This window comes from Haemaphysalis longicornis, unplaced genomic scaffold (assembly GCF_048455015.1).
Source record: "Haemaphysalis longicornis isolate Haplotype H1 unplaced genomic scaffold, Haemaphysalis longicornis Haplotype H1 scaffold_2, whole genome shotgun sequence".
Classification (NCBI taxonomy): domain Eukaryota; kingdom Metazoa; phylum Arthropoda; class Arachnida; order Ixodida; family Ixodidae; genus Haemaphysalis; species Haemaphysalis longicornis.
In genome coordinates this window covers 106468961-106495748 of record NW_027526295.1, presented here as the reverse complement: position 1 = coordinate 106495748, position 26788 = coordinate 106468961, and the positions used below count along the sequence as shown (strand labels likewise).

Here is a 26788-nt window from a genome sequence, read left to right as displayed (position 1 = left end):
AATTACGTAGATCTGTATTATGTCATGGCGGCACTACGCAAAATTGTTTTTATACTAATAACTAGTCAAACCGTAGCTCCTGAGGCAAACAACGTATTAAATACCACTCCCAAGTGACGCTGAATAGGATTGAAAAAAGTCTTATTTCCTGGTTTGCCGTGTATTTTATACAGTGGGATCTATTATATGATTAGTAGAATTGCAGAGCTTTTGGCATTATTTAAGTGGCGCAAGTAAGAAAGCCTCATGGGTGATCGAAACCGCAGCACAAGCGATTCAAGATTCCTTGCGCTGGCTTCCAATCTGTTTTTATTCTCTGTCTTCAAAAAACAGTTATGTTTACTACTTCGTCGGTAACTTTGAGTTTCTGTTCAGAAATGAAGTTGTGTGGTTTAAGTAGCTCACAGTTAGCCATCTTCAGTGTACTTAGTCACTGGCCACTATGTTGTAATGGCAGACGTCAGATAATTGGTGTGAAGATTGCGCGTCCTTCATAATTGAATAGTGGTGGTAAAATACGCGCAAGAAACCAGGAACCTTTTCACGTCTTTTATTCTGTATCTCAGGGAGATGCGTGCATTGTCTTATCTAGGACCGTTTTTTTTTTCGGGATTTTCAAATAACCATTTCTACACAATGGAAGGCTATATAAGAGCTTTTCAGCAGACCAACCGGCCTATGGGGAAAGGCACTCGCTTTTTGACGGGGCACCATCGGCCGCATTACGAAAGCTTTCGATTTAAATAAGGGACAGTGTCACAGCACACTCCCCATTTCTGCATAATAAGTAGCGGAGTCCCGCTACTTCATATAGTATTGGCATGTTAGACCTTGCTCACATTTACCCGCACTAGAAATTTGTAAATGTTTTCAAAAGAATGCAGAGCATTGAGCACTAATGCTACTACACAAACGCGATAGACGGTAGGACAGGGTCACGGAATACCGCTAACAGTTTTGCATTCACTGTAGGACAGTCGCCCCCGCTTCCAGGTAGACCTCCACTTCACTTGTTTGTTGGAGTGGGATTACCTCAGCCCAATCCGCTCAATACAGTACGTTATTTATGACCCCCTAATTTTTTGTGCAAGTATAAACGTGAGCACAGAGACTTTGGTGGATGTTTTACGACCCGGCTTTAGCGCTCTGCATTTTTTTCCCCATAATGCAACTAATTTAACCTATCCATTATCGTAATTGCTGTTATTAAGTATGGGGCTGCTATATTTGTTAGGCCTAAAGCACTTGGGTCACCGGTTCTTAAGATCACTTACGCGCCGTGACGTTTAAAGTGATAGAACCATGTCGAGACGGGAGCCCCGGCAAAAGAAAGAAGTTTGGTCAGGCAGTTTATTTCCACGAACGAGCAACCTATATGCATCAGGACCTGACCAAAATTTTGACATGAGGCTTTGCTGCCAAAATTGCGTGCCCCAACTTTCAAGCTGACGAATAAGGCTTCAGTAATTAGATATGTTTGTGTACAAGTACAAGCCACGTGCACAAAAAACAAAGCAGCCAAACCACGAAAAAGTTTCGACAACTGGAGCAGAGGGCCACACATTCTTATCGAAGCAAAGCATGGTGTCGCGCAGCTGAGGGCTGTCAAAGCACTCGCATGCAATGGCACTGTTGGAGTCGCAACTGTTAGAAACAAACTCCCCTTGGTAGCCGCGTCTTCTGCATTACCGAATATACTGTCTAATCGTACGTATCAGCTGCCCGCTACCGTAGCCGAGCGTGGAGGTAGAAACCTCACAAACACATCCGTAGTTCGTTTACGCTTATGACGGGGGTCGGGCACGCAGGGCCCTCACCCACCATTGTCTCTTCGCTGCCTTAGTTTTGATTTTACTCTTTGTAGCGCTCAGTATTACCGAATAAGTAAGGCAGGTTTTGAAAGAAATGAAAGGGGGCAAAACACGTGGTAAGGACCAGATAACAATAGACCTCTTGAAGGATGGTAGAGAAATTGTACTTGAAAAACTGGCAAACCTGTATACGCAATGCCTCATGACCGCAAGTGTACCGGAATCTTGGAAGAACGCAAACATCATCCTAGCGGAGTAATTGCAAATCAAAACAGCGCATTTTGGCCTGCGCCGCGGTGCAAGGAGATGAATCAAACGAGCGAGATTCTCGCTCGTTTCGTCCACCTCCTAGCACAGCGCGACCTTGACTGCCCATGACGCCTCGCTCTCGGTGACGTCTGCAAGAACATCCAGTTGCGGCGTCGTTTGCTAGTGCGATAGACCTTAGTGCGATATTCTGCACCGCAGCCTTGCTCTGGGACGAGGCGGTCTGACTTTCTGCGTTCAGTTTGGCCCTTTTTATCGTTTTACTTATGAATACTTAACTCCGCTCACGGCTGGAAAGCTGACAGAAGCAATGGGGTGGGACGTACGGGAGTGTAAAAATCTGAGCGCATGACTAAGGAATCGCCTCAAAATTTGTTAGAATGAGCACGTCCATGCTTTCTGAACCTATGTTTGTTTATATATTGCTTACTTGGCCGCTTGTTCTTGCCAATGTCTAGCTTGGTTGTGTTGTTGTGACGCGACGCACGCGCGTAGACCGGCAATTGTAGTATTCCATTTCGTTATTCTGATCTGTTCCAAACATTCATAACCGTAACAAAATGCAGCGGAAGGATTGCACGGTACGGTACAGGAACGTTTTCTGGAGTGCGTCGAGCATTCAATTTTCCCCTCTCCCACCCATTACTTTCAAACTCCTACGCGACACTGTGTTTATCAACTGCTAGGCAACTACACCGCAACAGAGGTAGGTAGGTAGGAATAACTTTATTGATGCCGGCAACCGACGGTTTAACTCGTCGTGACGTTGGCCAAGCGTCGACCCGGGGTTATGCCCTACTCTGCAATACCCCAGTTCGGCCCGTTTGTGGCGGGTCGTGAGGCTTGTGCTTTTGGAGCGCACCCCGGGCCTGCTGGACGGCCCATTGTTGAGTGTCCTTGTCTTTAGACTCCACTGCACTTTGAAGTTCGGGCGGGTATGTCCTGGAGGTAGCTTCAGTCGGGAACCTGGCGCAGTCCCACATGATGTGCCATTGATCCGCCAAACCCACTGCACAAACACTGCACATACCACACGGATAGAATTCTGGGTGAAGCACGTGTAGCACTGCCGGGGCGGGGAGTGACCCGGTCTGTATCTGCCTTAGAATAACGGCCTCCTCCCGACTGAGTGCCGGGTGGGGAGGCGGCATTGTCCGTCGAGCTAGGCGATAACGCTTGGTAACTTCGCTATAACTGGTCATTCGGTCCTTGGTTTCAAACCACCACACGGAACGGTCCCTCTCGGGGGAGCGGAGGGTAAGCGCTCGCGCCGCTGAATGGGCCGTCTCGTTGTGGTTCGGTGAGGATGTACACTCGCCCGCGTGAGCAGGGAACCACTTGATACGGATGGTGCTGCCGCGGTCTTGGAGCTTGAGCTTGCCGATGATGGCGGCCGCCGGCGCGCACACTCGCCCCTTGGCAAAGTTGCGCACGGCGTTCCTCGAGTCCCTGAGCACGGTGCGACACTCGGCCTCGGAGGTCGCCAGAGCGATGGCAACCTCCTCGGCGTCTGTGCACCGCACGCTCGCTGCCGTTGTCTTGGTCCCGGCAGCCGCCACAACGACCACTGCCGCAAAGCCTTCTCCTTCGTATTCCGAAGCGTCTACGTACCGGGCGTGCGGGTCTTGGGCGTGTTGCTTGGTGAGGGCCTTGGCCCGCGCCTGCCGTCGTTCTTGGTTGTACTCGGGGTGCACGTTCTTCGGGATGGGGTCCACGTGGATGTGGGCCCGCGCCTCCTCGCTGATCTCGCACGGTTGCCGGCTGAGAGCTCGCGGGTTGTAACCTAGGGACGCCAGGATACTGCGGTTCGTCTTGGTGGCAGAGAGGCGCTCCATTTGCGCGGTGAGCTGCGCCTCGGCTATTTCCTCTAGGGTGTTATCGACGCCGAGCTGCAGGAGCCGAGCCGTACTCGTGGTCTCCGTTAAGCCCAGAGCAGTCTTGTAAGCCCGTCGGATCAGCGTGTTGATCTTGGTCCTGTCGGTGACGTGCCAGTTGAGGTAGGCCGCAACGTATACGATGTGACTGATTACAAAGGACTGGACGAGGCGCATGAGGCTGTCTTCACGCATGCCAGCCCGTCGCGTCGAGGCTCGGTGTATGAGCCGGATGGCTTCCATTGCCTTGGTGGTAAGCTTGTTGATGGTCTCGTCGTTGCGGCCGCTCTTGTTTAGCAGCAGACCCAGGACCCTGATTTTGGAAACTTCGGGAATGCGTTGCCCCGATGCAGTCACAATCTTGATGTGATCGCACTCTCGAGGCGGAGCGCGTTTCCGTCTCGCTCGTAGCGGTGTGAAGACGAACAGCTCGGATTTGGCGGGCGAGCACACTAGGCCGGTGCCTTCAAGGTGCTGCTCGATTTGGCGGGCGAGCACACTAGGCCGGCGCCTTCAAGGTGCAGCTCGATGGTGGTAACCGCCGCTTGCGACTGTTGCTCGATGCTGGCGTCGGTGCCGCCGGCCACCCACAAGGTAATGTCGTCGGCGTAGATCGTGTGCCGGACGCCGGTCGCCGCCACTGCCCTCGCTGCCCCGATAATGACGAGGTTGAACAGCAACGGCGAGATGACTGAACCCTGCGGTGTACCCATGCTGCCGAGCTTGCGTTCAGGTAGCTTGAGGTCTCCGGCGTGCAGTTCCACCGTGCGGTTGGTCAAGAAGTCTTCGATGTAATTTGTGGGGATCGCGACTTTCACGCGAACCCCTTTTCTGGCTAGCTTCCCGTTGCGGCCGGCGTGCACACGCGCCTCGCTCACGCGACGGGAACCATACGGGAGGGCGCCAGCGACCGGACGGTTTGTTTTCGCCCTGGTGGAAGCGTTGACCCTTTTCCCCTCTGCCTTACCCGAGAACCAGTTCTTCCTCGATACTAGCGCCACCATAATGCGAAGTCTGGTGGGACGTAGCATGACGAGGGGACGCTCTCTTGTCTCGGGGATCCGGTAGCGCGCGGACGTTTCGGCGCGCTGGTCCTGACCTGGGGAACGCGCCACAAAGGACGCGTTCGGACGAGCTGGGAGACTGCAACCGCGCTCGCACTCCGCAGCACTCCGCTGCTCCGGTATGCCATCGGTGAGTCGAACCATCTCGATCTCTAGCGTTGTTTAATGTCTCGCTCCCAGCGTTACCGTTATGGCCTACGATTATTCTGTATGCAGTGTATTTGATTTGCACTTTGCAATAAATGCTGCCATTGATGTTTTGCCCTCGCCGCCTCCTGCCTTTGTCTGTCTCCGCAAACAACCGACCCGTCCGCTTCCGGCGCTCGCAAGGCATGTTTGCTGAGCGCGGATGGCTGCGGGGTCGGAAATCATTAGTGTGCGAAATGTAGAATCCCACATCTGGCGCCCCAACGTGGGGCCTTGTTTGCGGAGACGAGCAGGAGGCACGGCAGCATCCTTTGTTCTGGCGTCGGACGATCCGAGGACAGACAACAGACTTCAGGCCTAACTTATTGGAGCGAGTTATTAGCATAGGCGAACTTTCCTGAGAGTGAGGCGAATTATTTATTGCTGCGGCGTTTTTAATTTGTTAAGCGCCGAATTTGCAGCAATCGTGTGTATGGCAGGACATCGCTGCAGTTAACACGTGGTCTCCGACTTTTTGTCGGGACGTTGTTGTTTATGGAAACGAGGGTTTCCGAGTTTGCATCCATGCGAGGCCGGGAGCCCGCGCCGTTGTGTCAGCCCGAAGGTAGTGTGTACAGAAGCTGCAATTTGGGTCCGAGTTTTCTTTCGTTATGTCGACTCCGGGAGTCGAGGCTCTGGGAGCCGTGTGGCCGGGCCACGTGTGCCGCAAAAGGCTAGCTGGTATTGCAGCCTGGCACGGGCGCTCCGATACCGCTGAATGCGGTAGGCGCCGTTCGCTCATAAGCTGCTTGTGTTGCAGCGAGCGAGGACCCTAACAAAGCAGATGTCTCCTCACGGCTGCACGTACGGGCATGTTCAGGGTTTATTTCGTTTGGTTCGTTTTATTTTGTTGTGTTCTTGGATGCGGGTCGTTTGCCGAAGTGAGTGACCCGAAGGCTTTCACAGCCGGTCCTCCCGGCGAAGGCACGACCTTGGGAACAATGCAAAGGCGCATGGAGCGTTCCCCCCCTTTTGTTGATCGCCTCGAGCGAGAGAAAGGAATCTCTCCCGCCTCAGGAAAAACTTGCTTTGACCCCTCGCTGCTTGAAAAACTGCTTTCCGCAGCGTAGTTGTTTTTGTTGTCGCGCCACGCGGGCGACGGGACTGAAGGGGGGCTCATCCCTCTTCCACTGACGGGGAGAATTACGCGAGGCAAACTTTGCGCCCGCTGACTGTAACTTCGCAGGAGCCTTCTTGTTCGGCTCGAGAGACCAAGCTCTGTTCACGTAAACTACGCGCCACTGTGTTGAAACGTATTTCAGCATTTTTACGCAAGCGGCGTTCATGTGTGTGAACGAAGTGTTACTGATGCGAGCAAATACTGCTTTCGCATTTGTGTGGTTAAGCATCGCGCCGGGCGGTCGATGCGACCGTGTGTGTTCTTTGTGCCCTGTACCGTATAGGTTTAGAACAGGTTCTAGCTCTGTTGACATTTCCAGAGGGGTTGCATTGCTGACAAACTTAGCAGTTGAACCGTCAGATTGTGTCATATTGTTGATGCAATCGAGTTGACATTCTCCCTACCCTGCACGCTGCAGCGTTAGGACACTTTGGCGTGCTTTGTTTACGTTAACAAGCAGGTAGTTATGCCGATGCCATGGCAATTGTGATATTCGACATCGAACCACGTGACGAATGGGATTAAAGGGCTACTGCAGCCTGTTTGTCCTGCCCTATACATTGTAGGGTTGGACTATTTATTGGGCTTTGTTGACATTAACAGAGCGATGGCAATGCTGACAACTCGGCAGTTGTCGTTAGGATCGCGCCACAAAGGCGGTGCGATCGGAGAGCTATTTTTCCTGCCGTACACTGAAGGTGCGGGGAGTTTCTTTGTGCAGCTAAGCCACCCCGGCTTGGACCACATGACGGAACGGGTTTATGCTGCTGTCTACTGTTCCGGGCGAGCTTCTGAGCCTGCTGAAGGGGTGCGGTGCGGCATGCCGTCACCAGCCTGGCTGAGAGAGTCGGCAGTCTGGTCGCTCGGCGGCCACGGGCCATCACGGATGTGCCGCCACTTGAGCAACGCTTGCTTGGGTTGGCTGGTGCGATTCTTCCCGGAGCTACCCGCCTGCAGACATCAGCGGGCGACGACCGGGCCTGCTGGTACACTACCAGCGGTGGCATTGGACGAGTGGAAGCCGGCGTAGGCAACACGATGCAGTGACTAACGATTTAATCGACGAACGAACTTTTCGTCGCCTCTAGTCCTGTAGTCAGCTCTCACCGGCGTACGCAAGGAATTTAGGAGGGAGGGATGTGGGGATCGCGACTTTCACGCGAACCCCTTTTCTGGCTAGCTTCCCGTTGCGGCTGGCGTGCACACGCGCCTCGCTCACGCGACGGGAACCATACGGGAGGGCGCCAGCGACCGGACGGTTTGTTTTCGCCCTGGTGGAAGCGTTGACCCTTTTCCCCTCTGCCTTACCCGAGAACCAGTTCTTCCTCGATACTAGCGCCACCGTAAGGCGAAGTCTGGTGGGACGTAGCATTACGAGGGGACGCTCTCTTGTCTTGGGGACGCGGTAGCGCGCGGACGTTTCGGCGCGCTGGTCCTGACCTGGGGAACGCGCCCGGGCGAGCTGGGAGACTGCAATCGCGCTCGCAAGCGCTGCGCTCCGCTGCTCCGGTATGCCATCGGTGAGTCGAACCATCTCGATCTCTAGCGTTGTTTAATGTCTCGCTCCCAATGTTACCGTTATGGCCTACGATTAGTCTGTATGCAGTATATTTGATTTGCACTTTGCAATAAATGCTGTCATTGATGTTTTGCCCTCGCCGCCTCCTGCCTCTGTCTGTCTCCGCAAACAACGGACCCGTCCGCAGCCGGCGCTCGCAAGGCATGTTTGCTGAGCGCGGATGGCTGCGGGGTGGGAAATCACTAGTGTGTGAAATGTGGAATCCCACAAATTGTAGCTCGTTACCCCCATGTTGAGTCTTGATACTTCGGCTAATATGGCTGAGTGTTTGATTTTGTCGAATGCGCTTTGTAAATCGAGCCCCAGAATTACTTTGGTGTCTTGTGTCTTGTTGTCGATGATTTCTTGTTTTAGTTGCAACATGACGTCTTGTGTGCTGAGTCTGTGCCTGAAGCCGATCATCGTTTCTGGATAGAGGCCTTCCTTCTCCAAGTATTCTTGCCATCGGGTGGCTAACACGTGCTCCAGCACCTTGCCCACGCAGGACGTGAGCGAGATGAGACGCAGGTTGCTAATATCCGGTGGTTTGCCCGGTTTCGGGATCAGGATTGGTCTTGCCGTTTTCCACTGTCTAGGGAGTTTGCCCGACCGCCAGCATTCGTTAAAGTAACGGGTTAGGGCGTCGATCGATGCATCATCGAGGTTGCGCAGCATCTTGTTGGTAACGAGGTCAGGGCCGGCTTCCGAGCGGGTATTGAGCTCCTGCAGCGCTACCCGTACCTCTGACATGGTAATATCTTGGTTGAGCCACGTGTTGGGCAGCCCACTGTACGGCGGGTGGTTTTCCGTCGGCGTGTCCGGCAGATACTTGGTTTCTAGGATCTTCATAACAGCGTCTTTTCCTTGATGTTGTGTGGCGGTGTGCATGAGGCGGGCCAGACGGTCGCGCTGGTGTGATTTGTTCTTGGTTTCATCTATAAGGTGCCGAATTAGATTCCAGGTGCATCCGCGGTGCATTTGCCCATCAGCTCGGCTGCAGATTTCGTTCCACTGCTGAGGGCACAGGACCTTGCAGTGGTGTTCAATGGCCCTGCTTAAGTCGGCCACCTTCTTTCTCAATTTCCGGTTCAGCCGCTGCCGCTTCCAACGCGCCTGTATAGAACGTTTGGCCTCGATAAGATGGGCCAGGCGGCTGTCCATGGTAACGACGTCCTCGTCCGTTTCGATGGTCTTGGTGGCCGACTGCACTGCATCGCGGAGCTCTGCCGTCCAGGTTTCTATGTCTGTGATATCTTGTGCTGTCGTGGGACGTCCCTTACGGAAACTGTCCCAGTCCGTCCACTTGTGTGCAATGGTGTGGCCCCGGAATAGGTTGGGTACCGTAATTTCGAGGATGTAGTGATCGCTGCCCAGGTCGACGCCGGTGTTGTGCCATGTTGCTTTGCCCGTGTGGTCGTTCTTGATAAATGTAAGGTCTGGTGTGGTGTCTTGTGCTACGGAGTTTCCTATGCGGGTGGGATGAGCGCGGTCCGTTATCAAGGCACAGTAGTGGTCCAGGGCATCCTGTAACAGGTCCCGTCCCTTGGCCGTGTCCTTTATGTAACCCCACGCTCGATGGGCGGCGTTGAAGTCCCCTCCGATCAGCAAAGTGTTGTCTTTGGCCTGGGTGCTGGCTGTGTGTAATAGGGTCTTGAATTTATGTGTGTAGTGCTTGGGGTTACTGTAGATGTTGGCGATGAACAGGCTGCGTTTACGTTGTTTGCTTGGAAGGATTTCGGTGAAGGTGTACTCCACCCTGCTGCGGCCGTGTTTGAGTTGGTGCTCGATGAACGTGATTCCTTTGCGGATGAACGTGCAGACGCCTCGTCCCTCCGCCGGGCTAACGTGATATTACGAGTGATATTGGAAGAGTAGTGTGCGTTGTCGGCCCTTGGGCACCTGCACCTTTTGTCTACAGTGCATATAATTTCACAAAACAATTAGCATTCCACTCTCGCTCTTCTCCTGATGGCTTGGAGCCCCTTTTATCTCTGCAAAGGCTTTTCGTTCGCGTTCGCTTTTTACGTGCTCAGGGCTGCCGGTTGCGATACGTGGAAGGTGTGTTTACCCACCGCGACGCTATATTCTCCCCCATCTCGTCCTCCCACCATCCCAGCCTACCTTGTGTCTTGTTGAAGTGGATAAAAGGACCCTACGTCTACTCTGTATACAGACTTACCAATTTTACAAAATACACACATCAGTATTTCGTCCTCTGAAAGTACAATTGCCGGTTTATATAAAAAGTACGGGTTTAAAACTAAACGAATTGTACCTATGACTTACACGATGCATTGAAGTTTGATATGATAGTTCCACTTATCAACCAAAAAATTTTCTTTTGGATTCGCGAATACGATTCCCAAACCATGTCCCTTAAAAGGCCGGAAATAGGCGCCGTGCAGTGAACAGAGGGCGACACTGAGCCGCGGCACCCAGCGCCGCCATCGGGGAATAAGAAAAATACTGGGTCGGCCGCCGCTCGCCAGCGTGCTCGTGTTTCGGTTGCGCTCCTGATTGGCGGCACCGGATGAAATGCAGTATACGCAATTTTTAACTTTTATGTTAACTAAAACATACTGCAGTAATTCTACCGCACCGGGCTAGGAATAGACTGAAGGCCTGAACTGTTGACTAACGCGTACAGAGGAGGGGGGCAAGCGATATTCCCAGTGCCACGCATAGCCAGAACGGAGGTGAAGCATTTCGTGCGCACGTTTCCACACAGTTTTTTTTCAGTGAATTTGTGTTTCCGCTAGAAAGCACAAATTAATTAGCTGTTCACAGCATTGGAGAGAAGCCGTTTTGTTCGCATACTTGAAATCAGACCGCCGTGGTTTTGCGAGTACGATGTTCCGTCTCACAGGATCGATTCTTTGGGTGTAGTGCGGTCTGTACGCTGCGCTACGTGCTAGTAGCATTGACTTCAAAGCAAGTATATTTACCTTAAATACGCGGGCTCCAATGTGTATCAGGCGGGTGGGAAGCATCGAGAACTGCGAACCAACTGGTGGCGATTTTCAATTGATTGATTGTGCGGTTCAACCCGCCGACTCCAGACAGGCGATGAGGCGCGCCGTAGTGGAGGGATCGGGATTAATTGACTACCTGGGGATCTTTCACGTGGCCGGAATCTCGAACATACGGGCGTTTTCGCTTTTCGCCTCTATCGGAAAAGCGGCCGCTGTGGCCCGGAAACGAGCCTGACGACGATTTTCAGTTTCACGGCTTGAATTATCGCCAAACATTCCCAGAATGCGTCCTGCTCCTCGACCCTGACAGTTCGTTTCCGCTGGTGCAAGTTCGTCCCACCCCGAGATCACGGAGCGAGCACGTTTTCTTGCTCCGCGTACGAGGTCAAGCAGTATCGCCTCATGAGCGAAAGGAAGACTCAACCTCTGTGCCTTCCGTCTCCTTTTCCATGAATACATTCACAACGTACACGGGTTTCGCTGCAAGCCCGCCAGGAAATGCCCGTGAACGATTTAAGACTACCTTTTCCTTTTTACGGGGTACGCAGGGCCTCCAAATATTAGAATCATCATAAACTCCGTTTGTTTTTTATTGTTCTCTGAAGTTGCTATTGTGAGCGCCGTTAAAACGACTTTGTTTTATTGAACAGCATTTATTTGCAGCGCAAAAATTCCACATGCGTTGCTTTTATACCTTGTACTGACGTAGGTATGTCGACTTTGTCACAGCTTATTTTCAAACGAATGGCTACTTGACCATGTTTCACGGCCCTACTTCGTTTAAAAACAATCATGTTTTCAAAAAAAGGGGTGGGATGTTGCAGGCATCAATTAGTTCTCTTACAATTAAAATATGGCTGTTACGTGCCGCATGAATTTTCATTATAAACGCCGCGGAAGACACGTGCACAAAGCAGAGAAACCAACCAATTTATTGAAAGCTCACGAGTATTAAGAGCTGGCAAACCGATATACTTTACTTTGACAGCAGCATGTCACCTGCTTGGTGGTCATTGCCGTTGTATTTTCTAAAAATTTCACGGAGGCAAGTGCCGCCTGTGAGGCCTTCCCAACGCGGACGATTCAGGGCAGCGAAGGCGGTACCCTTCCATCTGCGCTGTTTCTTTTAACGCATCTCAGTCGATAACACTCCGTCCTGTTGCCGTTGCAGCGTATCCCGCAAACTTAAGCCACTTATAGCGCACCTAACCACTTGATAGACGCCTTTGCAAGGGCGTGTGCACAGTGCGTAAAGCAGGCGGCCGGCCAGGACGGTGCGGCTCGGCCTACCCAGTGTTGCGCGGAGGCGCGGTAGATGGCGCTGCGCTCACTCGGCAAACTTTACTGCACGGAGCCCATAAAGAAGCAACAACACATGTCGTTATTTGAACCAGTGGCTTTGATTGAACGGGAGCGAGCTCATTAGTCCACTACGCCACATATTAATCGGAGGTGGCGCTGAAATAACCTTTACAGTACACTTAAAACTGCCATTTGTGTCAAATTAATGTTTTGTACATTACTGAAGGGATTTCTGGCTGGCTTACTGAACATTTCTTCAATAACAGTTGCCCAGTAAGGTTCGTTAAAGCCCCCACCATAGCTAACCTCCGGCAACAGCACTGTTCCGGCTGCGACTGCGACTTCGCCCTGCGGAAAGTGCTCGGCGTGCTTTTATTTTACGCTTTGTGCTCAATACTTTGGTTAATATTGATTCCTTATTACCTAATAAACCTTCCGTAACTCTTCTTGCGCTATTAACGGAGCTTATATTTTCTACAAGCGTTGCTGATCGCACACGAATTGCAGTTTGCCAGTCCGGGAAACTAATTATCGCCAAAGCGAACGGACAAAGCCTCGTAAGCCTAACCATAGATCGCATGTGTTGAGCTATATAACTCTAATGGAGCTTACTATGTTTATTACACTCTGCGAACTAACCGAACAGAGCCGCATTCATTACTGCCCGAATGTTGCCTCGGCGCAGTTTTCGCTCATTCCATCGATTCCCGATGAAAGTTGGGCCGCTCGGTCGTCGTTGGCGTCTTCGGTCAGCCAGCCAGTCATACAGTCACAGCGGACTTTAGATCGGCCGACGTGTTCGTGTCGGCGTTGGCATCGCGTGAGAAGGCGGTTGCCAAGTCGGAAGTCGGCGTTGCCGTTGTTGTGTCATTGTCGTGTCGGCGCAGCCAACGCGTCTTAACGAGAAGCGTGATAATAATGTAAATATATATATATATATATATATATATATATATATATATATATATATATATATATATATATATATATATATATATATATATATATATATCAAGGTTGCAGTCGTCATTGCCAGTGCTATTCGGCTGTTTCCGAATTACGTAATGGTGCCGAATGACGTTTGTTTGTCACGTTTCTTTGATACAGTGGTAAATGGGCGAAAATATAAGTCGAGAAAAAATCCGCCTTTGTTTCCGGGAGCGGGAGTCGAACCCACATCTCCGCATAACGCGTGCGGTGCGTTAACCAATTACGCTACCCCGCAGCGGCTCCTCTCTCGACTTTACAGGGGGGGGGGGGTTATATTTACAAGTGCTCTGCAGCCGGTCAACTAGCGCCGCCCCTCGACCACCGCGGGAGACCTGGAGCGTCTTTTTTCCCAGCGGCCGCCACGTAAGACGTAGTCGGAGGTCGGGGTTAGCAATTGGCATTTCCGAACTGCTGGAGCCAGAGCCCTCGTAATGCATGTAGCAGAACAGAAAGATACGGGACGAGGGACTCAGTAAGGACACATATCAAGGTTGCAGTCGTCATTGCCAGTGCTATTCGGCTGTTTCCGAATTATGTAATAGTGCCGAATGACGTTTGTTTGTCATGTTTCTTTGATACAGTGATAAATGGGCGAAAATATAAGTGGAGAAAAAATCCGCCGTTGTTTCCGGGAGCGGGAGTCGAACCCACATCTCCGCATAACGCGTGCGGTGCGTTAACCAATTGCGCTACCCCGCAGCGGCTCCTCTCTCGACTTTACAGGGGGGGTTTATATTTACAAGTGCTCTGAGGCCGGTCACCTAGCGCCGCCCCTCGACCACCGCGGGAGACGTGGAACGTCTTTTTTCCCAGCGGCCGCCACGTAAGACGTGGTCGGAGGTCGGGGTTAGCAATTGGCATTTCCGAACTGCTGGAGCCAGAGCCCTCGTAATGCATGTAGCAGAACAGAAAGATACGGGACGAGGGACTCAGTAAGGACACATATCAAGGTTGCAGTCGTCATTGCCAGTGCTATTCGGCTGTTTCCGAATTATGTAATAGTGCCGAATGACGTTTGTTTGTCATGTTTCTTTGATACAGTGATAAATGGACGAAAATATAAGTGGAGAAAAAATCTGCCGTTGTTTCCGGGAGCGGGAGTCGAGCCCACATCTCCGCATAACGCGTGCGTTAACCAATTACGCTACCCCGCAGCGGCTCCTCTCTCGACTTTACAGGGGGGGTTTATATTTACAAGTGCTCTGAGGCCGGTCACCTAGCGCCGCCCCTCGACCACCGCGGGAGACGTGGAACGTCTTTTTTCCCAGCGGCCGCCACGTAAGACGTGGTCGGAGGTCGGGGTTAGCAATTGGCATTTCCGAACTGCTGGAGCCAGAGCCCTCGTAATGCATGTAGCAGAACAGAAAGATACGCGACGAGGGACTCAGTAAGGACACATATCAAGGTTGCAGTCGTCATTGCCAGTGCTATTCGGCTGTTTCCGAATTATGTAATAGTGCCGAATGACGTTTGTTTGTCATGTTTCTTTGATACAGTGATAAATGGACGAAAATATAAGTGGAGAAAAAATCTGCCGTTGTTTCCGGGAGCGGGAGTCGAGCCCACATCTCCGCATAACGCGTGCGTTAACCAATTACGCTACCCCGCAGCGGCTCCTCTCTCGACTTTACAGGGGGGGTTTATATTTACAAGTGCTCTGAGGCCGGTCACCTAGCGCCGCCCCTCGACCACCGCGGGAGACGTGGAACGTCTTTTTCCCAGCGGCCGCCACGTAAGACGTGGTCGGAGGTCGGGGTTAGCAATTCGCATTTCCGAACTGCTGGAGCCAGAGCCCTCGTAATGCATGTAGAAGAAGAGAAAGATACGGGACGAGGGACTCAGTAAGGACACATATCAAGGTTGCAGTCGTCATTGCCAGTGCTATTCGGCTGTTTCCGAATTATGTAATAGTGCCGAATGACGTTTGTTTGTCATGTTTCTTTGATACAGTGATAAATGGACGAAAATATAAGTGGAGAAAAAATCTGCCGTTGTTTCCGGGAGCGGGAGTCGAGCCCACATCTCCGCATAACGCGTGCGTTAACCAATTACGCTACCCCGCAGCGGCTCCTCTCTCGACTTTACAGGGGGGGTTTATATTTACAAGTGCTCTGAGGCCGGTCACCTAGCGCCGCCCCTCGACCACCGCGGGAGACGTGGAACGTCTTTTTTCCCAGCGGCCGCCACGTAAGACGTGGTCGGAGGTCGGGGTTAGCAATTCGCATTTCCGAACTGCTGGAGCCAGAGCCCTCGTAATGCATGTAGAAGAAGAGAAAGATACGGGACGAGGGACTCAGTAAGGACACATATCAAGGTTGCAGTCGTCATTGCCAGTGCTATTCGGCTGTTTCCGAATTATGTAATAGTGCCGAATGACGTTTGTTTGTCATGTTTCTTTGATACAGTGATAAATGGACGAAAATATAAGTGGAGAAAAAATCTGCCGTTGTTTCCGGGAGCGGGAGTCGAGCCCACATCTCCGCATAACGCGTGCGTTAACCAATTACGCTACCCCGCAGCGGCTCCTCTCTCGACTTTACAGGGGGGGTTTATATTTACAAGTGCTCTGAGGCCGGTCACCTAGCGCCGCCCCTCGACCACCGCGGGAGACGTGGAACGTCTTTTTTCCCAGCGGCCGCCACGTAAGACGTGGTCGGAGGTCGGGGTTAGCAATTCGCATTTCCGAACTGCTGGAGCCAGAGCCCTCGTAATGCATGTAGAAGAAGAGAAAGATACGGGACGAGGGACTCAGTAAGGACACATATCAAGGTTGCAGTCGTCATTGCCAGTGCTATTCGGCTGTTTCCGAATTATGTAATAGTGCCGAATGACGTTTGTTTGTCATGTTTCTTTGATACAGTGATAAATGGACGAAAATATAAGTGGAGAAAAAATCTGCCGTTGTTTCCGGGAGCGGGAGTCGAGCCCACATCTCCGCATAACGCGTGCGTTAACCAATTACGCTACCCCGCAGCGGCTCCTCTCTCGACTTTACAGGGGGGGTTTATATTTACAAGTGCTCTGAGGCCGGTCACCTAGCGCCGCCCCTCGACCACCGCGGGAGACGTGGAACGTCTTTTTTCCCAGCGGCCGCCACGTAAGACGTGGTCGGAGGTCGGGGTTAGCAATTCGCATTTCCGAACTGCTGGAGCCAGAGCCCTCGTAATGCATGTAGCAGAACAGAAAGATACGCGACGAGGGACTCAGTAAGGACACATATCAAGGTTGCAGTCGTCATTGCCAGTGCTATTCGGCTGTTTCCGAATTATGTAATAGTGCCGAATGACGTTTGTTTGTCATGTTTCTTTGATACAGTGATAAATGGACGAAAATATAAGTGGAGAAAAAATCTGCCGTTGTTTCCGGGAGCGGGAGTCGAGCCCACATCTCCGCATAACGCGTGCGTTAACCAATTACGCTACCCCGCAGCGGCTCCTCTCTCGACTTTACAGGGGGGGGTTTATATTTACAAGTGCTCTGAGGCCGGTCACCTAGCGCCGCCCCTCGACCACCGCGGGAGACGTGGAACGTCTTTTTCCCAGCGGCCGCCACGTAAGACGTGGTCGGAGGTCGGGGTTAGCAATTCGCATTTCCGAACTGCTGGAGCCAGAGCCCTCGTAATGCATGTAGAAGAAGAGAAAGATACGGGACGAGGGACTCAGTAAGGACACATATCAAGGTTGCAGTCGTCATTGCCAGTGCTATTCGGCTGTTTCCGAATTATGTAATAGTGCCGAATGACGTTTGTTTGTCATGTTTCTTTGATACAGTGATAAATGGACGAAAATATAAGTGGAGAAAAAATCTGCCGTTGTTTCCGGGAGCGGGAGTCGAGCCCACATCTCCGCATAACGCGTGCGTTAACCAATTACGCTACCCCGCAGCGGCTCCTCTCTCGACTTTACAGGGGGGGTTTATATTTACAAGTGCTCTGAGGCCGGTCACCTAGCGCCGCCCCTCGACCACCGCGGGAGACGTGGAACGTCTTTTTTCCCAGCGGCCGCCACGTAAGACGTGGTCGGAGGTCGGGGTTAGCAATTCGCATTTCCGAACTGCTGGAGCCAGAGCCCTCGTAATGCATGTAGAAGAAGAGAAAGATACGGGACGAGGGACTCAGTAAGGACACATATCAAGGTTGCAGTCGTCATTGCCAGTGCTATTCGGCTGTTTCCGAATTATGTAATAGTGCCGAATGACGTTTGTTTGTCATGTTTCTTTGATACAGTGATAAATGGACGAAAATATAAGTGGAGAAAAAATCTGCCGTTGTTTCCGGGAGCGGGAGTCGAGCCCACATCTCCGCATAACGCGTGCGTTAACCAATTACGCTACCCCGCAGCGGCTCCTCTCTCGACTTTACAGGGGGGGTTTATATTTACAAGTGCTCTGAGGCCGGTCACCTAGCGCCGCCCCTCGACCACCGCGGGAGACGTGGAACGTCTTTTTTCCCAGCGGCCGCCACGTAAGACGTGGTCGGAGGTCGGGGTTAGCAATTCGCATTTCCGAACTGCTGGAGCCAGAGCCCTCGTAATGCATGTAGAAGAAGAGAAAGATACGGGACGAGGGACTCAGTAAGGACACATATCAAGGTTGCAGTCGTCATTGCCAGTGCTATTCGGCTGTTTCCGAATTATGTAATAGTGCCGAATGACGTTTGTTTGTCATGTTTCTTTGATACAGTGATAAATGGACGAAAATATAAGTGGAGAAAAAATCTGCCGTTGTTTCCGGGAGCGGGAGTCGAGCCCACATCTCCGCATAACGCGTGCGTTAACCAATTACGCTACCCCGCAGCGGCTCCTCTCTCGACTTTACAGGGGGGGTTTATATTTACAAGTGCTCTGAGGCCGGTCACCTAGCGCCGCCCCTCGACCACCGCGGGAGACGTGGAACGTCTTTTTTCCCAGCGGCCGCCACGTAAGACGTGGTCGGAGGTCGGGGTTAGCAATTCGCATTTCCGAACTGCTGGAGCCAGAGCCCTCGTAATGCATGTAGAAGAAGAGAAAGATACGGGACGAGGGACTCAGTAAGGACACATATCAAGGTTGCAGTCGTCATTGCCAGTGCTATTCGGCTGTTTCCGAATTATGTAATAGTGCCGAATGACGTTTGTTTGTCATGTTTCTTTGATACAGTGATAAATGGACGAAAATATAAGTGGAGAAAAAATCTGCCGTTGTTTCCGGGAGCGGGAGTCGAGCCCACATCTCCGCATAACGCGTGCGTTAACCAATTACGCTACCCCGCAGCGGCTCCTCTCTCGACTTTACAGGGGGGGTTTATATTTACAAGTGCTCTGAGGCCGGTCACCTAGCGCCGCCCCTCGACCACCGCGGGAGACGTGGAACGTCTTTTTTCCCAGCGGCCGCCACGTAAGACGTGGTCGGAGGTCGGGGTTAGCAATTCGCATTTCCGAACTGCTGGAGCCAGAGCCCTCGTAATGCATGTAGAAGAAGAGAAAGATACGGGACGAGGGACTCAGTAACGACACATATCAAGGTTGCAGTCGTCATTGCCAGTGCTATTCGGCTGTTTCCGAATTATGTAATAGTGCCGAATGACGTTTGTTTGTCATGTTTCTTTGATACAGTGATAAATGGACGAAAATATAAGTGGAGAAAAAATCTGCCGTTGTTTCCGGGAGCGGGAGTCGAGCCCACATCTCCGCATAACGCGTGCGTTAACCAATTACGCTACCCCGCAGCGGCTCCTCTCTCGACTTTACAGGGGGGGTTTATATTTACAAGTGCTCTGAGGCCGGTCACCTAGCGCCGCCCCTCGACCACCGCGGGAGACGTGGAACGTCTTTTTTCCCAGCGGCCGCCACGTAAGACGTGGTCGGAGGTCGGGGTTAGCAATTGGCATTTCCGAACTGCTGGAGCCAGAGCCCTCGTAATGCATGTAGCAGAACAGAAAGATACGGGACGAGGGACTCAGTAAGGACACATATCAAGGTTGCAGTCGTCATTGCCAGTGCTATTCGGCTGTTTCCGAATTATGTAATAGTGCCGAATGACGTTTGTTTGTCATGTTTCTTTGATACAGTGATAAATGGACGAAAATATAAGTGGAGAAAAAATCTGCCGTTGTTTCCGGGAGCGGGAGTCGAGCCCACATCTCCGCATAACGCGTGCGTTAACCAATTACGCTACCCCGCAGCGGCTCCTCTCTCGACTTTACAGGGGGGGTTTATATTTACAAGTGCTCTGAGGCCGGTCACCTAGCGCCGCCCCTCGACCACCGCGGGAGACGTGGAACGTCTTTTTTCCCAGCGGCCGCCACGTAAGACGTGGTCGGAGGTCGGGGTTAGCAATTCGCATTTCCGAACTGCTGGAGCCAGAGCCCTCGTAATGCATGTAGAAGAAGAGAAAGATACGGGACGAGGGACTCAGTAAGTCATATCGTTTGAAAACAGCGCGGAAGACGGGACGGAGCAAGTAATAGACGACACAAGCGCTGTGTCGTCTATTACTTGTGTCGTCTATTACTTGCTCCGTCCCGTGTCCTTACGAGGGACTCAGTAAGGACACATATCAAGGTTGCAGTCGTCATTGCCAGTGCTATTCGGCTGTTTCCGAATTATGTAATAGTGCCGAATGACGTTTGTTTGTCATGTTTCTTTGATACAGTGATAAATGGACGAAAATATAAGTGGAGAAAAAATCTGCCGTTGTTTCCGGGAGCGGGAGTCGAGCCCACATCTCCGCATAACGCGTGCGTTAACCAATTACGCTACCCCGCAGCGGCTCCTCTCTCGACTTTACAGGGGGGGTATATATTTACAAGTGCTCTGAGGCCGGTCACCTAGCGCCGCCCCTCGACCACCGCGGGAGACGTGGAACGTCTTTTTTCCCAGCGGCCGCCACGTAAGACGTGGTCGGAGGTCGGGGTTAGCAATTCGCATTTCCGAACTGCTGGAGCCAGAGCCCTCGTAATGCATGTAGAAGAAGAGAAAGATACGGGACGAGGGACTCAGTAAGGACACATATCAAGGTTGCAGTCGTCATTGCCAGTGCTATTCGGCTGTTTCCGAATTATGTGATAGTGCCGAATGACGTTTGTTTGTCATGTTTCTTTGATACAGTGATAAATGGACGAAAATATAAGTGGAGAAAAAATCTGCCGTTGTTTCCGGGAGCGGGAGTCGAGCCCACATCTCCGCATAACGCGTGCGTTAACCAATTACGCTACCCCGCAGCGGCTCCTCTCTCGACTTTACAGGGGGGGTTTATATTTACAAGTGCTCTGAGGCCGGTCACCTAGCGCCGCCCCTCGACCACCGCGGGAGACGTGGAACGTCTTTTTTCCCAGCGGCCGCCACGTAAGACGTGGTCGGAGGTCGGGGTTAGCAATTCGCATTTCCGAACTGCTGGAGCCAGAGCCCTCGTAATGCATGTAGAAGAAGAGAAAGATACGGGACGAGGGACTCAGTAAGGACACATATCAAGGTTGCAGTCGTCATTGCCAGTGCTATTCGGCTGTTTCCGAATTATGTAATAGTGCCGAATGACATTTGTTTGTCATGTTTCTTTCATACAGTGATAAATGGACGAAAATATAAGTGGAGAAAAAATCTGCCGTTGTTTCCGGGAGCGGGAGTCGAACCCACATCTCCGCATAACGCGTGCGGTGCGTTAACCAATTACGCTACCCCGCAGCGGCTCCTCTCTCGACTTTAGAGGGGGGCTTATATTCACAAGTGCTCTGAGGCCGGTCAACTAGCGCCGCCCCTCCACCACCGCGGGAGACGTGGAACGTCTTTTTTCTCGACTTATATTTTCGCCCATTTATCACTGTATCAAAGAAACATGACACACAAACGTCATTCGGCACTATTACATAATTCGGAAACAGCCGAATAGCACTGGCAATGACGACTGCAACCTTGATATGTGTCCTTACTGAGTCCCTCGTCCCGTATCTATATATATGTATATATATATATACATATGGACGTACAGTATTCCGTTAGGCATGCTGCAGGAAGCACTAATTAACCAAACGCGCCCGCCACCCTTCGACTCTGAACAGACGATGCCTCTCTTCGCCGGAAGTAAGAGAAGAAGCTGTCCAGTCGCAAGATGTCTGACTCGTAACGCGCATGGGAGAATCGATGGCGTACACAGAAGAAGATGGCGGAGCCCAAAAATATGCAGGAAAGGGTGGGAATGCGGCAACAAACCTTGTAACAAAAGTGGGAGCTTTCCGCTGCACTTAAAAATGTTATACTTGGCACAGACGACGTTGACCACCCAGCCTAACGATTGCGCCAGTTCATCTGGTGGGTTAGAAAAGCCTTTCAGGGTCCGTTTAACCCTCCTCTCCTCCGCCACCCTCTCCTCTGGATGCTTTCCCACGACTGGTGGCCTAGTAACATGGCGCCTAGTACAACAGGGAAAGCTATGCCTCAAAAATGCTGCCATAGCCCGAAGACCCAACCTAACGACGCAACTAGCCAGACGCGACAATCCGCTCCGATGAGACTGGGACGAAACCCGTGTTCATTTGTTGGAGGCATTTTGCTGTGGGCATGCAGCCAGCGGTGCTCGGCATGGACGGAATTCACTCCAGCGACTAAGAGCTCCTTGTGACATCAGCAACAGCAACTGAAACCTACAACGCTACATTTTGAAACCACATTTGGAGCTAAATTTGCTCACAAGGTATGAAAATATTTCCTCACAGGCCAATTACTGTAGGTCCAGTGACTTCACGTTTTATTTTTGTAGTAATCGAAGAAGAATAATAAAAACGAAGCAATGTGGAGAGGCAGAAAATTGGTGAAAATGAGTATTCAGTGAACATGACGCAGATGCAGTTTCATGCAGTAGGTACTTCACTAAGGGATCAAGGCTCTGACGCCTTTGCACTAAAATGACGAAGACAGCCACAAGAATGAAGCAACAATATCAAGCAACTAGGGCTTCCGAAACCGCTAACTTCGAGCACATTTTTTCTGGTCTAGCTCCAACACAGCTCTTCCGAAACCCGTGTTGCTTCTCACGCCCCCTAAGTGCATACTTGGAAGCCCCTGTGAGAGATAAAACACTTTTTTGTACAGTACAAACTGCTAACCAGGGCGGAAAAAGGAGGTTGTTAGGGCTATGTAAAACCGTGACATACACTGTTTACAATTTGGAGTACGAACAAGCTTCTAAAATGCAACCATAGAGTAATTAGTAGCCGGAAGGCGCCAGCAATGGTGGCGCTCTCGTTTAAAAATCGCCATTTTATTTTGATTCTGTTCCGGCATCTCGATGAGGGGTAATGAATCCGGAATCGTTCGATTTTCAGAGTGGTAACTACGCGTCACTGCTCCGGTAACACCGCTTGCACCGGAGCGCGACATGCATGCGCTGTGGTGCTCCGGCTTGCGATCGGAGCCCAGCGGACTGTCAAAAACGGCCAGCAAAAACTGTAAGCCACACCACTCAGGGAAGCGTACATTCGTTGGGAGCCAATCTTATCTCCCAAGAAACCGGCCATAGACCACGGTTACAACGGCCGTGCAGGTACTGTCTCATGCTACCGATGCGGAGTAAAAGGGCATGGTCATAAGGATTGCTGCTTCCGTTCGGCGTCATGCTTAGTATAAACAGCAAGGTCACATCGGCAGAGTCTGTTTCCTCTGTGATGGCGGTTTCGGGGAAGTGCCACCAGTGCAGGCGCGTCATGTGCAGCGGATTGATTGATCTTCGGGTTTAACGCGACGACGCAACGCAGGCGATGAGGCGCGCCGTAGTGGAGGGCTCCGGATTAATTTAGACCACCTGGGGATCTTTAACGTGCGCCGAAATCTCGTACACACGGGCGTTTTTGCTTTTCGCCTCCATCAGAAAAGCGGCCGCCGCGGCCGGGAATCGAACCCGTGACCTCGTGCTCAGCAGCGCAACGCCTTAGCCACTGAGCCACCGCGGCGGGTTATGTGCAGCGGAGAGGCAGCGAAGTCATGTCGGCCACATTTACATTTCATTTCATTTCATTTCATGTTTATTAGATACGTTTGTTCATTACAAATATGCAACAAAATGTTGGGCCAATGGCCGAAGCTAGTTGAGGCCAAGTTGAAAGTAAGACAGCACGCAAAACATGAACCTAGTTAACAACCCAGCAAAAAGATGCACAATCGTTAATGCATGCACAATGTGTAAATGAATGATGCAACTGCTCTCATAAGCCGCGAGCGGAGAAAATAAAAACCAATATCAATAGATTCTAGTAAAAACAATATGAACACTTTTACACATTTGAGTGTTACACTAACGATTGTGTGTAAATATAAAGGCAGTTTTGCAGACTTTTTCACCAAATAAGTCAATGTATTGCCTACGCAAACACATATAATACATATATGCTTGTACAGACCCAAGTGCGCTGTAAACCGAGGGAAGTAATTTTAAACCTTTCCCTACTCGCCTACCTCCAATAAAAATTTACGGCGTTATCAAAATAAAAACCAGTGACACCGCCCTCGCAATTTGCTCATTATATAAATATAGGGCGCGTTTTTTCATTTGCCGTGGGCACGACCGACCGCCGATGTAAACATTAATAAGATTTATAGGTATTATGTTATTCATTTTCTTCTGAGCAAAGGACCCACCCACAAAATAAGCAAGAGGAATTCTACAGCACCACAACTATTCAAAAGAACAGAAGCTAGTGTGAAGCTTTCTAGCCCAAGCTGCATTCGGAAGCTCAGTGTTTTTCACCATTCGTTTTGTACACACGCAACAAGAACTCACCGTTCCAAGGTCCAACGTGGCTAGGTACAAGGTGTCAATGTCCGGGTAAAGCAGCTGCTTGTGTGCTAAAGAAATATTCTCTGCGTTTTATTTATATTACGCCTCGCTTTTAAAATGCCACTAAGACGGAAGAATGTCGATCAGAAGTTCAACGACGGCTGGGCTGCATTATGGTGTTGACGTTACTCGAACAAGAATAAGTACAGTGCTATTTTCTGATAGCAAAGGGGAAACCTCGTACAAAAATAAACTGCTAAGCCACGTCTTAAATCCTTGTGACTTCTCGAGGAAATATTACCTATGAATTCCGCCCTAAAAGAGATGCGTTCCGATCCCGCTGAAGGGGATATTTGTGCCTCAAAACTATACATAAAATAGGGAAAAATCACGTTATCTGTCTGTTTGACTCACAACAGAACTTTTAAGTTGCAGGTGCACTGACAAAATATAAGAAAGGATTGGTATGCTGTATATTTATTGCGTAACATTGTTAAATGCAAAGATATTTTATTTAAAATGAAGGGGCCCTTGCTGCTTTGAAAGGATTTATGGTGGTGGAATTGAACATCTTGGAAAATTGGTAGGCGGGGAAGGTTTGAACTTGGTACATGCCCTTAATAATCATCGCTGCTATCAAAGAACAAACACCAATTACACACTCTTTCCACACTCTGCAGAAAACCGAGTGTTGCAGTCTCTCAATACCATTTTTCTTCCCAAAAAGAGTCTAGAGCTACAAATTAGGGGGCTGAAACCTAAGAAAAAGGCTGAAAAAGACCTATAAACGCCCTTTTTACATCTATATAAACACCCTTTTCGGCCAAAACGGGTGTAAAAATTTTGTGTTTAGTTAGCAAAATACCAGATTTGTCTTTCTGCGCTCTAACACCTTGCCTTAAGTTGGCCATCCGAAACTCAGCCCCGATCCTTTTATGGATATTGTCACGACCAGCCGCTTTTTCGGCGAATATTAAAGGGTTCATTCATATACAAGCGCTTTCCTCGTTAGGTTCAATATTCTTTGCTGTTGCTCTAATCCTCTGTGAGTGAAAAGTTGACAGCCACCTCAATGTAGCCATACGGCAATGAAGGAAAACTGTACAGCATTTTTGAAAACGTGGCAGTTGAAGAAACATTCCCCCTTCTCCAAGACAAGTTTCTCACTGCATTTTGTTTTAACTGAGCAGTTTCTGAGAAAGCTGTACAGCTTTCCATTGTAGCCGTGCGGCTACGGATGTCAAATTTTTTTCCCAGAAACTTACTCAACCTTGCGGATTTCCCCTAAATCAGGTCGATTATTCTATGGTGCTCCAATTTTCAAACAGGTAATGTCGCTTTCATCTGTGGTGCACAACAAGCACAATGTATCTGCTTTTACCTTACTAACACCACCAGTAGCTACTTTCTTTTTATATTATCTGCTTTCTCAACACGAGCTACTTTTATTTCAATGTTTTTATTCCGCATACCCTGGCCCTGTGTTGCCAGTTGCTTTTTTGTACATCAATCTCCCTTCCAAGCACTACTGGAATCGCCTTCATCGTCGCGGTATCCCTCTTTAGGTCTGTGCAGTATTTTACTAGATCCGCACATCCCTTGTTTATGAACGAACAGCTCCTTTAATTGCTAATATTTTCGTACAAAATTTCCCTTTCAGTCCATAATTTCTGTACCCAATGTCAAAACAAGCTTAGACAGAAACTTCGCAACACAGGCAGGAAACATCTACAGTTGAAGTCAATACATGGGAACCATTATTTCACAAGAAAAAGCTGATTTTACTGCGGCCTTATGTCGGTTTTAAAGCTACCATGAGTTGGCGTAGCCCTCGGACAATAATTTTATTCAGTTAAATCCTTAGGCAAGAGGAAGGTAGTCCAGATACCCGTGAAGAGGCACCCTGTCCGCGACAATATCGTCACTCTCAATGATGCTGCCCTCTCCCAATGTCTCTCTCTCTGTATCTCTCTCTTTCTCTCTGCCCATAAACGGTGGATTCCTACCAGGAAATGCACTGTAATCACATGCAGCTACTGCATGGCCAAGACCTTGATTGCAGATTCTGGCGGCTGCGCGCAGTAGCCGCCAAAAATGCAGAACATTTAAAAACGTGGTTACACTAGTTTTCACAATTTCATTGTATTTTGATTAATCCTCGAAGACTGACAGAATATACCCAACAATCATGATAGTGTAATCTTTACTTGAGTGGGGGGCAAGTATCTGCTACAAAATATTAATCTTCCAAGATGTTACAGAATGTCGATATTTTATTAAGAAAAACTTGGGTTAAGTTGTGCATGTTTTCTTAAGTGTACACGTAGACTAAGCGATGGGTGATTAATTTTATGCAGATAATGTTTTTAAAGAGAGTGGCAGGTAGTGGAGCTTTAACGCCCATTACAAAACACGAATAACGTTTCTGCAAAAGTTGTGTATTATTTGTCGCGCAGCCTGTATTTTGTATTACACAGCAATAATCGCAATGACGCCACTTGATTGAATATTACAGCAATGACTTAATTGGGATAGGAAAGTCACATGCAAAGGATATCACACCGAAATTCAGTTAAGTTGTGGGTATTCCCAAATACTGTAGGGATTTCCAAACAATTCTTGGTAATTAAAACGCCTGGTGTTTTTCCGACCGTGAGAGCGCAAATATTGGATTTATTGGGCACAATATCGGCGGATTAGCAGCGATTTTGCTTTATCCAGTAGATTACTCAAGCTACTATTCATAGGCAACAGGGGCACTTTTGCGCATCATTAGCGGATGTAAACAGTTCGTGACACTAAACGATGTAATTAGAAGTGGATGATGAGCATAAATGAAGTATTTTGTGCCAGGATTGAATGCAACAGCTCACAAAACACTAGCTGTGGGACGCTTTGTGGT

General features: G+C 50.1%; 1 long non-coding RNA gene across 1 annotated transcript in view; it reads right to left on the bottom strand.

Annotated features, from left to right (window-relative positions):
• Positions 1-23987, bottom strand: part of LOC144167286 (uncharacterized) — a 45194-nt gene extending 21207 nt beyond the window's left edge. The window contains exon 1 of the long non-coding RNA XR_013321921.1: positions 23890-23987. This is a non-coding gene — a long non-coding RNA (uncharacterized LOC144167286). The remainder of the gene's footprint in view (positions 1-23889) is intronic.
• Positions 23988-26788: the final 2801 nt, after the last annotated feature.